At 40.7% G+C, this 16,293-nt stretch overlaps 1 protein-coding gene across 1 annotated transcript in view; it reads left to right on the top strand.

Moving 5' to 3' along the window:
* Positions 1 to 16,293, top strand: part of LOC105482632 (CDKAL1 threonylcarbamoyladenosine tRNA methylthiotransferase) — a 714,041-nt gene that overhangs the window by 628,315 nt on the left and 69,433 nt on the right. The window lies entirely within an intron of this gene.

The raw sequence follows: 16,293 nt of genomic DNA, 5'->3' as shown, positions 1-16,293 counted from the left end.
CAGCCCAAGTTCAGGTTTTGTCCTGTCAACTTCGTCCTGACAGACTTTCTATATTCCATCACTGGCTTTCTAACTTACTCTTCCCCAGACTGAAATCAGAGTAATGAAAACAGTCAAACTGCTCATAAAATGTCACATTACTATGAGAGCACGCATTCTTTCTACAGATATTTTCTATCAGTCACTAGATCACTACTCAAATGACAGCAGTGCCTGCCTGAAACATGCTTTAAAAATGACAGCCCCATACTGCAAAGACTACTTCAGCAGTAAAATTTACTGATTTGTCCCTCCTATCTCAGCCTACAAAACATACCAAATGTTACTCAGGAATAAATAAAACATTTATAGAAAAGGAGAGAAAAGGTTATATGCTTCATTTTGCTTATCAATGTCATTTCCAAGCCAACAATTTTATTAGGGGTAGGGGTATGGTGACATGCTATTTTTAGTTTGTGGGGGAGAAATGTGACATTTAGCACAAATGTCATAGCATTTCTTCAATAAAAATCCATGCTGTCAGCTCCCTAGCTCTAGAGAATTATAGAAAAGCTGTACTGAACTAAAGGAGAGGCAACAATAACTTGATTTTTAGTTTAACCCTCTCAGACCCAACCTCAGGGTGGCTGGACAGTAGTAACAGTTTTTGTGTGTTGCCCAGCTCTGGAAAGCAGTCGTGCATTCACACAAAGGGTATTTGTTTACAAGAATCTATTCTGTCTACCTAAGAAATGACTCTGGCCGGGCGCGGTGGCTCACGCCTGTAATCCCAGCACTTTGGGAGGCCGAGGCGGGTGGATCACGAGGTCAGGAGATCGAGACCATCCTGGCTAACACGGTGAAACCCCGTCTCTACTAAAAATGCAAAAAATTAAGCCGGGCGAGGCGGCGGGCGCCTGTAGTCCCAGCTACTCGGGAGGCTGAGGCAGGAGAATGGCGTGAACCCGGGAGGCGGAGCTTGCAGTGAGCCGAGATCGCGCCATTGCACTCCAGCCTGGGCGACTAAGCGAGACTCTGTCTCAAAAAAAAAAAAAAAAAAAAGAAATGACTCTGTGTTCAGCCAAAGCCCTGTGACCTGTTTTGTTCACTGAACCTTGAGGAGAAGCAATTTTTTCATAAACAAAAGAACTCAAATATCTACTAAAATAACTACTCCAATATGAAAGCCAGAAAATGACTTTTATTGCCTGTAAACAACAAAAACAGTAGAGGACTTTAATTATTAGACTTTAATAGAAAAATAAATATGTAATAAATAAAGTTCTCATTATGGAACATTTGCCCTTATCTCATTTCCCCCTTTTTTGGCATATATTCACATTCTATCATGTAATATCTCTGGGTTGTTATTTAACTTTTCAGGACAAGAGCCATATCTTACATTTCTCTAAATCCTCTGCAGTGCCTAGTACAGTTTTTGATAAAAGTATTGAACAATTGAAACATTAGTTTGAAAACTACGGTTCATATCTACAGTTGTTTTTTAACTTTCTAGCTCTCACTAGCATGCCACCTCCACCCTCAGCACACACAATGATTATTTTCAGACTTTGCCATTTTCAAGGCTTAGATTCTACTTGCTCCATCCTAACTCCTATTGAGTAGTAATGATAGTCTTCGCTGACGGTGACCTATGCACTTTAAAATTACGTATTATCATCTCCACTAAGTAGGAAGATGGAAACATCTGTGCCTTTTTTGCTCTTCTCTCCTTTGCCCTTGCAAATAATTCTGTGCTTCATTCATGATCTTTTTTATTTCTTTCCTGTCTCAGAAGAGGGTCCTCTCTTTCTTCACCAAGCTCTTTCTTCCCCTAAACTCTCAATCAGATCCCTTCAGCCTGTCCTGGAATCCCACCAGTTGTTCCCCAGCAGTCTCTGTCTTCCTTTTTCTGACTCCTCCCCTTTGCTTTCAGATGGGCATGGTAGTAGTCTCCAATTTAACCTGCTGTCTTCTCTAATTACCGTTAATTTGCTAAACGTGAATTGAGCACGCAATAGGTACAGGCATTCAGCCAAGTAATAAGGGTATACTCTTGAGTAAGATGAAGTTCCTTCTCTTAAGCAGCTCACAACTGCCACACCGATTCAACCAGCAGCCTGTCACATGAACCCCACCAACATTCATCCAGTCAATTCAGGTGACGCAATGACTGCTCATGACAGCCGCTGCCCTCAAGGAGCTCGTAGTCTATGCTACTCCTGGAGCTTATGCTAGCTATACCTCTCATTTTGAACTTTTACTTATTTACTGCAAATAATGATTATCTATGGTTTATATGTAACTGTAATATGCTTAATGCAGCTTTTCTTCTATTACTGTGAGGACAAAGACTGGTTTTCAAAAACGGAATTACTTTTTATCTTTTATGGTCCTTGTTTAACAGAGCACCTAAACACAGATCCCCATTATTCAGCCACTCCAGCCATGTACTACGCAGATCCAAGGAAGGAGTACCAAACACATCTCAGTTTAGGCGGCCTTGCACATCAGTGTTCAAGAAATATTTCCATTCGACTCTTAGAGTACCAGCAATTTTTGAAACACTGTTCTGTTTTCTAAATTTTTTTGAGTCTTTTATCTCTCGTATTCTGTTTAATCACCCTACTATATAAAGCCATGTGAATAATTCATGTTCACTGGTTCAGAAGTAGGTGATGTTTTGAAAATTCATTTTTATATGAATTAGATATATATGATTTAGTAATTTGTATATGTCCCCAATTATATTCTTAACCTGTTTTTTCTAATAGTGTTTTGACATGACTTTTTAACACTTGTCATCTATATTGACAACCTCATTGGCAGGGTAGAGGTATGTGATTTCTTTTTTTTTTTTTAATCGTTAAGCATTTAACCATGAATTCTCAAATACAAAGAAAAGAATTGCCTCTGTGTGGATTTATTTAGGACTATAATGAATTAACCTAATGCCATTTGAATTTAGATTGCTTCTGCCTCTATTCTGATAAGTTAGCGAACATAATGTCACGTTCATTCAATTATAGCAACTGTTTAATCATCAATAGTAATATTTTATATTAATCATAATGTAGGCTGTATCACCTCTAGATTTGTGTGCCCATATGAGTAGAAAGGTATCATTCTCTTAGCTAGCAAGAGGATTCCTCTTAGGAAAGGAGCTGGCTTTGCTTAGGAAACTATCTTGATAAACAGTTCAATGGACAAAGTTAGAACCTGAGGACATGAGTTACAAGGAAACAAGGCTAGGAAAGATAGAATGAACTGCTCAGCAGTAGAAAAAAAAAAAGAGGGATTTTTTTCTCTCAGCATATATGAGAGAAAGGGTAATAAAAGAGAGGGAAGAAGTGGGGAATAACTAATATTCAGTTGTAAATGGTTTGCATTTTTACCTGTGTGGACAGAACTAAGCCAGAAAACAAAAAAATTGGGAGCTAGATAAGACCTTGAGAATGCAGGTCCTCTGGATGTTTAAAGTTGTTTGATTCACACAGGGCAAGGATGGGGAAATTAGAGCCAATCTAAATCCAAAGGGGCGGGGAGACTCCAAATGACATCTGGGTTTCATAGATATTCATGCCTGCCTTTGATTCCCAGCCCTGCCTTTTACTATCTGTGTATCTTTGGGAAAGATACTTAATTGCCCTGTGCCTCAGTTTCCTCATCCATAGCATGGGAATCTCAAAAGTGCATTTTTAACAGGTTGTCATGGTGATTAAATTAATGCATGTGGAAGAGGTTGGAAAAATGTTTTGCGTGTAAGTACTGGATAAATGCCACACACATCATCCATACGCATGGGAACACACATAGGATAGAAGATTTGGGTTTGCTTTTCATGTGTATGCTTTAAACTTAACTACAAAGAAGTAATACATCAAAAACCCATTCTAAGGAAAAAAATTGGCCCACTATCCCTACTTTCTAGCGACTTCATTTCTCCCTTAAATGGACAATATTTTGTGCCCTAAACAAATTAACTAATGAGTAACTTACTATCTATAAAACAATGTTTAACTCCATATGTCATCATGTATTTTCAAAGACCAAAATTTTATCAATATCTGGATATATTAAACAATCCTTAGACATTTGCTCCTTGAGAAAAATATATTGCTTAGTTTCTGAAGCAATGGTGTAACTAGGTCTTTCGATATAATGTTAAATATTTTAATCATTTGGCTCTTGTCTACATGAAATAGAAATGTAAATTGCTTTGTAAAAGTTGTTAAGCTTCAATGGTGACTAAATACTCTATGATGTAAAATATTAAAATACAACAGTGGGCCGGGCGCAGTGGCAGCTGACACCTATAATCCCAGCACTTTGGGAGGCCCAGGAGGGCAGATCCCGAGGTCAAGAAGTCAAGACCATCCTGGCCAACATGGTGAAACTCTGCCTCTACTAAAAATACAAAAAAAAAAAAAAATTAGCTGGGCATTGTGGCGCGTGCCTGTAATCCCAGCTGCTCGGGAGGCTGAGGCAGGGGGATCACTTGAAACTGGGAGGCGGAGGTTTCAGTGAGCCCATCATGCCACTGCACTCCAGCCTGGTGACAGAGCAAGACCCCATCCCCCCCACCAAAAAAAAATACAAGAGTGATGACATTAAGAATGTAATTGCTGTCTATTTTGATTGCTTTTATTTAAAACATTTACTGCTGACCTATTGGTAGCCATTTAGAATATTTGCCACATTTGTTACAATATATCTAGAAACTCAGTTGTGAAAAATTTTATAATTCGAATCCGCAAAATCTTTTAGAAAACTTTTAGATTTAGATTTTAAAATGTTTACAACACATTTTTCCCTAAGCAATTGTTTTATCTAGTTTGTTTTGGGTTTTTTTTTTTTTTTTTTTCCAGAATTATGCTATGTGTCATCAGTGTGTGTGAGGATGGGGAGGACAGCTTTAAGAAGCTGCTGCATTTAGTAGCAATTCCTTCTACAATTGGGAGGGGACTTTTGAAATAAAATATTCTATTTCCCCAGCTCAAGCTAGACATGGAAATCAGAAACACAGAGGGAGAAGGGGCATAGCCATGACAGGAAGGAGGAGGAATTTGATTTGAAGAGCGCCTGGAGAAGCCTGTTCTCACCCAGGACATCACCTCCCACGGTAGCACCTTTCCTCGTCTGTTGCTATCACTTACTACATTTTCTGTCTTGAGACAGTGAAAGCTCTATAAGAGCAGGAACCATGTCTCCTTGCTGTATTTCAGTGCCTAGCACGTATAGAAGGTTAATGAGTATTTGTTGAATGAATTAGTTGATTCACTTATAAGTCACTTTGCAATTTGGTGATTATTCATTATGTTCAAGAGACCCGTTTCCCATGCATTAGTAATTAGTCCTGCTGGGAATGAAATTTCATAAAATCCGTGAGAAGGGCAGCCTGACAGTGTGTGTCCAGGCCTTCCAAATGTGCTCCAGAATATATTATAAAGGGACAGGAACAGATCTGAGTAAACATAAATCTGTGAGGATGTTCATTGCAGAACTGTTTATAGTAATAAAATATAAAGAACAACCTAAATATCCCTTAGTAGGTGATGAGTTAAATAAATGTTGCATTCATATGGCATAATGGCAGTCACTAAAATCATGTTATAGGAGAATATTTAATGATAGGGAGGGGAGTGTTCACTGATATTTCAAAAACTGGAAAAGTATTGCAAGATAACGTGTATGTGATCCTAATTTCATAAAAATGATTGTTATACATTTGCTTAGGAAAAATAAGACTGAGCCGGGCATGGTGGCTTAAACCTGTAATCCTAGTACTTTGGGAGGCCAAGGCAGGTGGATCACTTGAGCTCACGAATTTGAGACCAGCCTGGGCAACATGGTGAAACTCTGTCTCTACAAAAAAATCTAAAAAAATTTTCGCTGGGCATGGTGGCTTGTGCCTGTAGTCCCAGCTACTGGCAAGGCTAAGATGGGAGGATCGCTTGAGCCCAGGAGGCGGAGGTTGCAGTGAGCCGAGATCACATCACTGTACTCCAGCCTGGGCAACAGAGCGAGACCGTGTCTCCAAAAAAAAAAAAGGAAAAATAAGATGACTAAAATATACACTACAGCGTTAACACTAGTTATCTTTAGCACAATCCATTTTTTTCCTTTTTGTGCTTTTTCTATGTTTTTGAAAATTTCTAAAATGAACATTTATTCCTTTTGGAAAGAAAGGAAAATTTTCCAGTGCCATTTTGTGGAGTGATGGGACAAGTTTGTCTGAAAGGAGTTGAAACGGGAATGGGAGGTTTAGAAGGGAGAACGATGGATGTAAGGAAGATAGTGAGACATGGGTCAATGCTGAGCTGCAGCCGCTGGAGAATTTGTGTGGTGGGATTACTAGAGTTCAAGCAGCTGGAGAGGTGCAGAGAGATCCCTAGGAGCAAGATTGGTGTGCATGCTGTTGTGGTTGCTTTGGCATGGAATCCTTCTAAGAGTATCAAGCCATATAAAATAGGTAGGAAACAGAACCTTGTATACCTGGTAAGCTTTGCCAAGAAGAACGGGCTACTGTCTGCCTGGGTTGGTTTTTCAGCATATGATTTAAGCATATTTTCCTTTGGCTCTTCATATGTGTTTATTGATTTCTTTTTCTGCGCCATATTCTTTGTTTCTACTGTGATACTTAGAGAGATGGTAGGTAGGGTGGAAAGAGATAGGCTTTGAACTTGGCAGAATTCAGCAGATGTACATTTGATCCCTGCTCTATCACTTATGAGCTCTATGACCTTGGAAAACATTGCTCCGATGCTCCTAGCCAGCAGTGTTAAAATGATGCTAATAACAATCACCTTGCAAGGTTTTAAACAAGATACATTTATGTGAAGTCACCAAGTCAGTTCCTTTCATGATAATAGACAGCCAGTAAATGTTACTTGTTGTTCTCAAGATTGTCTTTTCTCAGCCAAGTGCTGTAGTATATATGCCTGTAATCCCAGCTACTCAGGAGGTTAAAGTGGGAGGATAGCCTGGAGTTAGAGACCAGCCTGGGCAACACAGTGAGATCCTGTCTCAAAGAAACAAAAAAATGAAAGATTGTCTTTTCTCATTGTTCTTTCTTGATTACACAAACATAGTATATCTTATCATTGCAAAGCCATATGCTTGTGTTGATACCTTGTTTTTTGTTTTTGTAGCTTTTTTAAAGAAAATAGCTAAGTGAAAATCTTCACCAATGAAATCAAACTCTTTGTTTGTTCCTCATCATCCTAACCAAAATCAGTAGTTTGATAGTACTTCTGTTTCATTATGACATACATCTACCAGTCACCTAACCTGGCCTTACTGAAACAAAACAGTCTTTGAGAAATGTAAGCACATCACTCAGCCTTGTTATGGAAAACTGGCAGAGCACCTGGATGTGCCCAGAGGGACGTGATTTCACTTCGCACTCCATAAGCAACATCCTTCTGTTGTGAATTAAATCTTCACAGTCAAAATCTGTGTCTGCATGTGCTTGTTTATTTGGAAAAGAAATGTTATTCAGAGAGGCATTTTATTTGTAGTACTTGTGGAGCAATATAATATTAAGTGAGCTTAATATTGGTGGAGTGCTCTTTTCATTGTAAAGATTCTTCACATGCATTTGTTTTTCTTTCTGGCTTTCCTATCGGTTATTAGGCCAACAGGCAAGTTGCGTTTTACACTTATGTGTAAGTGTGATGCTTTACACATGTTTATAACATATATGAATATGGTATGTACTCTTCTATTTGTGAATTGCTGTGCATATCTGAGGATACGCATGTGAGTGAACTGGATTCAATTTACACAAGGAGGGTTCTTTTTTCTGTTTTCACCCAACCTTTATTGAGGACAGTAAATACTGCTTCTTATCTCCCATCCCAAGCTGAGTTCAGCATCTGGAGAAGCTTAAGTTCCCAATGCATCAAATTATCTTGCTCAAACTGTTGTTTATTACAGTCAATTTTGTCCTGTCACTCCAGTGGCAGAATGTCAGAGCTTTTCTTTGCATTGCCTTCAGCTTTCAGCCTCTGCAGGGATCTGATACGCTGCTCCTGCTTTGCGAGGGGGTGGGTTGGAGGGGACTCAAAGGGTCATGATGAAGCTGCAGGCCAGATAACTGCAGCACTGGTTAACCTCCTTGCTAAAGCTGGGAAGGGTTTATGCCCCACCATTTCACTCCCTGGACCACAAACATGCACTTCAGTTTATGAATATCTGTTAATTTCTCATGCTTCCATTTCTTTTCTTTTGAGACCTGTGTAACCACAAGCAAAGCATGTATGATAGTATTTGTAGAAGAATTGACAGTGTAAGTCTAGAAACTTAATGTGAATTTTGTCACTGACAAATATGTATTCTGTAATCTGAACAGTTTGATTTAGATAGAGTTTATCTTTTAAAACTCTGACTAGAATAAACATTCATGTGAATTTCCCATTTAATTGTTTAAAACTTCAACTTCTAACCTTTATTTCAGTTAGAAACATATATGTACCTAATTATTTCTTTTCAGTTTTATATAATTGTATCATGTATATAATTATACATGATTTACCTTTCTGGGATGAAATTTTGTTGTGACAAAAGGTGCTTTCCAAATAAGTTTCTGTTTTGACCATTGTCGACATAGTTAATAACCTGTAGACGTTTGCCTAATGCCTTCCTCTGGGGCTTCTTGACCTTGTTTTCTGAAACCTTTTTTTTTTTCAATTTTTTTAATGACCCCTGTAATGTCTCATCAAAAAAAGCAGTTTCTATAGTATTCTTGAAAAATGAGTGTAATAGAGTTGGAGATGATAAATTTATTTCCAGGGTGGAATACAACATATTTAGGTAAGAGAATATCTGCCAATAATGAAACATTTCACACTGATTATAAGCTAGGAAATATTCCTGTGTTTCTACTTAAAATCAGCTTTAGCCCAAGCAACCCTCTTCTTTTGCCTGGACTGTAGAAGTTGCCTTCTGACTGGTCCCTCCATACCCATTCTTGTTCCCCTCTCGAAACTGTTCTTCCAAGGGAAACTAGAATGATCTTTTGTACAAGCTGTCATAGCAACCTGTGACACTACTCTTAATATACATCACAGTTGCCATTTTATATGTGCATGATTATTTGATCGCTGTCCATCTCCCTTACTAGATTATAAGTTCCAGAAGGGCAGAGGCCATGCCTGGCCTATGGTAGATGCTCAGTGAAGAGTTATGGGATACTTAAAAGAAGACAGTCAGATCGGTACTAAGTTTTGTGTTGTGAAAGTATGTCCTCAGTTGCCCTGGTTTACACGGTTCTTACAGATAATCCACTCTGAACAGCGACACCTAATTCACTTCACCACCACTTGGTTGAGATCTTACCTCCTGTTCTGAGTCTGCACCATAGGCTAGCCTTTTAAAAATTAAACTCCTACTTCAGGCAGAGTTTGAGATTCAGAAATTTCTCTCTAGTTCCACCCAACCCAGATTGGGTTTGAGAATATGCTTATATAACAGACAAGAGTGGGAGATTATTGACTTCCTAGCTGCTCTTGAAAAAGATCTTTGCAATGAGGCCTGATTATTTTCATATCATGTATTTCCAGAACAAGCAATGTGCAAAAACCCTCTGTGACACCAAATGTATAGGATTTGTTCTTGTGATTTTGGGCTACTTTTCACATGTCTCAGTTTTCAACAGTTCTCTGAGGAAGCACTTTGCTTATTTGGCAAAATATAGCATATTCGTGGTCCACATTGCAGACCCACTTTAAGTCATCTGTCTCCAGGTTTGAAAGTTTCAGTGAAAGAATCAATAAGTTGTTTTTGGCTTTAAAACGGCTCCTGAGCAGTCACCTTTTTGTTTTCATCCCATCTGTTGTTTTCGAATGGGAAATAAAGATTTTCTTTTTTTTTTTTGAGACGGAGTCTCGCTCTGTCACCCAGGCTGGGGTACAGTGGCGCAATCTCGGCTCACTGCAACCTCTGCCTCCCGGGTTCAAGTGATTCTTCTGCCTCAGCCTCCTTAGTAGCTGGGATTACAGGCCACCATGCCCAGCTAATTTTTGGCTTTTTAGTAGAGACGGGGTTTCACTATGTTGGTCAGGCTGGTCTCGAACTCCTGACCTTATGATCCACCCTCCTTGGCTTCCCAAAGTGCTGGGATTACAGGTGTGAGCCACCATGCCCAGCCAATATTTTTTATTAATTCACTGTAATTTTTGGGCACACACACACACACACATCTATATATATATATATTTTTTTAACTTTAATTTCTGGTATACAGGTACAGAACATGCAGGTTTTTTATGTAGGTACACATGTGCCATCGTGGTTGGCTGCACCTGTCAACCCGTCATCTAGGTTTTAAGCCCCGCATGCAAGTATTTGTCCTAATGTTCTCCCTCCTCTTGCCCCCCACTCCCCGATGGGCTCTGGTGTGTGATGTTCCCCTCCCTGTGGACACATATATATTTTCATTTAAACAGTGGCTAATCCAGTCAAGAGACTAGATCCTGGAAGATTAGAAAATGCAAATTAAGAAAAAATAAGAATCAATGATAATACAGGAAGCCCGTTTTGTTGGCTGGTGGGGTGCAGTGAAGGTAGTGTCAAGGAACAGGGAAGACAACCTCTTGGTGACACCCAGCCTGACCTTTGGTGTCAGCTCATAGTAATCACCTTGCTCTCCTGAGTTAAAAGCCATCATGAAAACCTTATGTTGAATGGGCCCATCTTCCTTATGTACTTGACAAGGCTACATTTTTTCCCTCCCCTCCAACAATATCATGAGAGATTGACATTATCAGAATAAAAATATTATTGATTGCTATGTTTTTCAATACAGCAGCAGATCAGCAAACACCATCTTACAAGTAACAATGACTTTCTGCTTCATTAAAAAATTATTTATGCTATAGAAAAACAACATGGAATGGTAGTTCCTTTGTAGAAGCTACAGCTTGTGCATGCTGTAGCTCTCTTTTCAATCAGTGTAAGAGATAAATTGTTAGCCATAATAGAGAGATGCTCATTGAACCGAATATGCTGTTTTTAAGATAAATAACTTTTTGGTGGTTTTAATCATTTATTTGCCTTTCTAGAGAATGTATCCACTTAATATATTTATAGGGGTGATCTATGTTTCAGATTTCTAAAGTTTCTGAATATATATTTTTAACTATACACATAAAAATTAAATTTAGAGAAAAGAGTCTCAAAATTCACTCTTCTGTAAAGCTAACATATACACTCTGCTTCTACATGGCTTCTTTTATGGGCTTGGAGTAATTAAGCAGACATAATATAACACATAAAGGAATTTATTAGGCTTTTATTAAGGCTTGATAATTTGAGTTTCAGATTTTAAATCTCAAAGGGCTCATAATTGTTGTCATTTTCTACTAAAAGCTGCATTTAGAAGGAAGTTAAACTGTGGTGCAAAGGAAAGGCACGTTTCAATGGAAAATTCGAAATGCCGTTTTCATTAATTCAGCACTTGAATGCAAGTGCCTATTGTGCCTAGCGGGAGGCTTTTAATAAGTCATACAGATGCTGCTTACATGAGTTAATTTATGCCGATATTTTCTTGAAGCTGTGTTAGTTGCAGGAAGTAGAGGTTTGAGGTTGAGATATGTCCTGGTAGAGAGGGAAGACGTTGTTTCAAACTCCAGAAAGGTGAGTGAATTCTAATTTGCCAAGCCAATTTAAGTCTTAGAAGTAAGGTTTTTAGTTTCACTATTGACTCAAGAAATCACTGGGACCATTCCAGGTCTTTGCAGGATGAATTGTGGAACTGTTTGCAACATTGAACTGCCATCTGATTAAACATCTTCTCTCCTTGTTAACTCCTAATTCCCCATAAAATAATCTAGTTGGGGTCATGGAAATCTTCCCCAACAAAGGCAATACTTTAAAATTTAAGAAACCTAGAACTGGAAGCTGAACCTCTGATGGAAAACAGGTAACTCGGGCATTGAACTGTGAGGCCCATTCCACGGTTTTGCCCAGAACCAGCTCTGGCTTTGAGATTTGAGTTAGTAGAATTCCAGTTAACTGAAATTTGCTCTAGAATTGAAAATAAAAACAAAAGCCACCTCACTCAATCAGGCTCAGCATCATGTATGTAACTTCCCTGACGCTTGTTATCTTTGAAGGACCTAGAAAAAGCCTGGCTTGCTGGGCATAGTAGCTGATGCCTCTACTCCTAGCTACTCAGGAGGCTGAGGTGGGAGGATCACTGGAGCCCAGGAGTTTGAGATCAGCCCCGGTAACACAGCAAGACCTTGTCTCTAAAAAAAAGGTTTTTTTAATTACTTGGGTGGGGTGGTGTGTCCAGAATTGGTGGGTTCTTGGTCTCACTGACTTCAAGAATGAAGCCACGGACCCTCGCAGTGAGTGTTACAGTTTTTAAAGATCATGTGTCTGGAGTTTGTTCCTTCAAATGTCTGGAGCTTCTTCCTTCTGGTGGGTTCATGGCCTTGCTGTCAGGAGTGAAGTTGCAGACTTTCTTGGTGAGTGTCATAGCTTATAAAGGCAGCATGGACCCAAAGAGTAAGCAGCAGTAAGTTATTGCAAAGAGCAAAAGAACAAAGCTTCCACAGTGTGGAAGAGAACCGGGGCAGGTTGCTGCTGGCTGGCTTGGGCAGCCTGCTTTTATTCCCTTATCTGGCCCCACCCACATCCTGCTAATTGGTCCATTTTACAGAGAGCTGATTGGTCCGTTTTGATAGAGTGCTGATTGGTGCATTTACAATCCTTGAGTTAGACCCAGAGTCACAGAGTGCTAGTTAGCTAGATACAAAGTTAGCTAGATACAGAGTACCAGTTGGTGTATTTACAAACCTTGAGCTAGACACAGAGTGCTGATTGGTGTGTTTACAAACCCTGAGCTAGACACAGAGTGCTGATTGGTGCATTTACAATCCTTGAGCTAGACACAGAGTCACAGAGTGCCAGTCTTCCAAGTCTCCATTAGGTTAGCTAGATACAGAGTGCTGATTGGTGTATTCAAAAACCCTGAGCTAGACGCAGAGTGCTGACTGGTGCACATATAATCCTCTGGCTAGATACAAAAGTTCTCCAAGTCTCCATCCGGTTCAGGAGCCCAGCTGGCTTCACCCGGTGGATCCTGCACTGGGGCTGCACGTGGAGCGCCTGCTCTCCTCAGCCCTTGGGCTGTTGATGGGACCAGGGGCCACGGAGCAGGGGCTGGCGCCCGTCCCAGAGGCTCAGGACCTGCGGGAGCCCACCGCAGGGCGAGGAGCTCAGACATGGCGGGCTGGAGGTCCCAAGCCCTGCCCAGGCAGCTAAGCCCCAGTGAGAATTTGAGTGCGGCGCCCGCCGGCGCTGCTGGGGGACCCGGTACAACCTCCGTAGCTGCTGGCCCGGGTGCTAATCCCCTCACTGCCCTGGGCTGGCGGTGCCTGCGGGCAGCTCCGTGTGCGGGCCCGCGGAGCCCCCGCCCCCCCGGAATTCGCACTGGCCCGCGAGCGCCACGCACAGCCCCAGTTCCCGCCCGCACCTCTCCCTCCACACCTCCCTGCAAGCAGAGGGAGGTGGCTCTGGCCTCAGAGGCCAAGGAGGTGCTGAGAATGAGGGCTGCAAGCACATTGTCACCTCTCAGTGGCATGTGTCGGTAGTCCCAGCTGCTCAGGAGGCTGAGGTAGGAGGATCGCTTGAGCCCAGGAGTTTGAGGCTGTAGTGTGCAATGATCACACCTACGTATAGCCATGGCACTCCAGCCTGGGCAACATAGCAAGAACTCATCTTGATGGAAGAAAGGAAGCAAGGAAAGGACAAGAGGGAAAGAGGGAGGGAGGAAGAGAGAGAGGGCCTAGTTTGAATAGCTTAACTAATGCCACAGCTGAACCCTTCTATGGTAATCACAGTGAGGCCACCTGGGACAGAACAATATTAGGAGTCAACTCCCTACACAAAAATCTGCCTTTAAATTTATGCCTGATGTATAATGCTAGCAAATGCCCGTTTTGCCTCCTCCTCACCCCTAGTACAATCTTGCCTTGTGCAAAAGTCACTTCTCTTGAGATTACTGCAGATATGGTAGTTGTTCCTGAGTTCTCATTCATGAGCCATCTTCCTAGGGTCGGTTTTATAACCTCCTCCACTTCACTCTCTCAGTGATGCGGAGGCCTCCCATACGTCACCAGCTTCTTTAGACTGGATCCTGACCTGTTAATCTTCACAGTAACCCAAAACAAATACCCGCTTGGGGCCACCGGTGGAACCCACTGTGGTCTGGGAATACAGTAGCCTTTAGTGTCTTGATTTCAAGTCACCATCTTTTTCACTTTCCTCATCTGTTTCTTTTTCATCCTGGTCATGTTCCCTCTCCCTCAAAAGTTCTTTAACCGATCATCCAAAATCCTTACTCTGTGGAAGCCTCTAAACCACAGGCATTTGTCAGATGAAAATCACAAAAAGGCATGTGGTGTTGAGTCATAAACTTTGTACTCTTGAAATAATGCCGTTATTTGGCCGGGCACAGTGGCTCACGCCTGTAATCCCAGCACTCCGGGAGGCTGAGACGGGTGGATCACCTGAGGTCAGGAGTTTGAGACCAGCCTGGTGAACATGGCAAAACCCCTTCTTTACTAAAAATACCAAAATCAGCCAGGCACGGTGGTGCATCCTGTAATCTCTGCTACTTGGGAGGCTGAGGCAGGAGAATTGCTTGAACCTGGGTGACGGAGGCTGCAGTGAGCCAACATCACACCATTGCACTCCAGCCTGGGCAAGAAGAGCGAAATTCTATCTCAAAAACAAAAAGAAAAACAAAACAAAAAAAGAAAAGAAAAGAAAAAGAAATAATGTGTTTCTTTTAGTTATTAATTAGGTTCCCTGTCCCTAGCATTGCCCCTCTGCCTAGCCCCAGAATGACCTATTCCAGTGCTCCTAATTGTTGGTCTACTAAATGCCGGTCCAGGATGACATTTTCACCAAACTGCAGAAGAGATAAGAAAAACAAAGACAATACAACTTATAGCTTAAATTGATTATTTAAAAGATTTCAAATCTCTTCCTATTTTGCAATGATTGTGATCACAGATTTGAAATTTTAAAAAATTAGCTACCTGCTTGTTGAATGAAAAGTACACAACCTTATGAACAAGCTGGGTTTTTTTAAAAAATTTCCACTCATTTTACTAGCATTTAGAAATCTCAAAAACTGGGACCTAGATTTAGCCAGAACCCAGAAAACTGGGACCTAGGATCTAGCCAGAACCCAGATTTAACCTCACTGCCATGCCTCATACCCTATAGCAGCCATTGTAACCTACAAAAGCAAGTCCAGATGCTTCAACCATAACACACACAGACCCGGGCTGGCCCTTTACCACTATCCATCATTGTCTCCCAGCATTCCCTGTCCTGGAACTAAATTGGCTTGATGCCATTTATGCCTAATATTGCTAGCCAGGTAAAATCCATCCATGATGGTCAAGTGTACACTTAGAAGCTTATATTCATAAACACAGACTCAAAAATTCTCAGCATCAAAGATGAGGTCAGAATGCCCCCTCATCTTCCCGGACTACTTTCTGCCTGAAACAGCCGTCTCACCTTTATAAACTAGATCCACTTTACTCATCCTCCTTGAAGCTTGACTTGACCAGCTTTGCGCCAGCCTTTAAGCCACCATTATAGCTTGCCTCTTCAACAACAGCATGTACACATAATATTGGAAAGAATCTTTTTAAAAGAATGTCTTTCCTATCACTAAGCTCTAAAGCTCCACCAGAGGAATCCAATTCATCTTCATGGTATAGCACACACCATATCTCTTTAAATTTATATCTCTTTAAATTGAAATGAACAAATAGACAGCTAAGACGTGGCTAATCAATGTGAATGCAAAAACCCTCTCTTTCCTCCTTCCCCAAGTGTCTCTTCAAAGGAATAAACTTCCTTCCTGGCTAAAACCTTGTGGCAAAGTAACTGACCACAGCTTTGACAGCAACAAAGATGACATCTTCACATCCACTTCCTTAGCCCTTTCCTTCCACTTTCTGTTTCAGAAAAGGAAGGACCATTTTGTTGTTATTGAAATGACTATGCTATTCTAAGAATTTCTGACTGATTACTCCAACTCCTGCCATCAGCTTCTTCTTTACGGCCCAACTCTCCTAAAATGTGGTGCTGAATTTGTTGTGTTGTACAGTAAAAATAATATTGTTATTGTGAATTCTAAGGTCAAAATATAAAGAGTCAGAAAAATAGCTGATAGCTAACGGATTCTTTTTATTTACTCCGAACAGTTCTAAAAGGATATAACAAATATGTTAATAGCCTCTTTTTACATTTGGGAGTTTTTACATTTGGGATAATTATTAA

The sequence above is a fragment of the Macaca nemestrina genome, chromosome 5 (assembly GCF_043159975.1).
Source record: "Macaca nemestrina isolate mMacNem1 chromosome 5, mMacNem.hap1, whole genome shotgun sequence".
NCBI lineage: Eukaryota > Metazoa > Chordata > Mammalia > Primates > Cercopithecidae > Macaca > Macaca nemestrina.
Note: the sequence above shows the minus strand (reverse complement) of the source record. Positions and strands in the feature narration are given on the sequence as shown.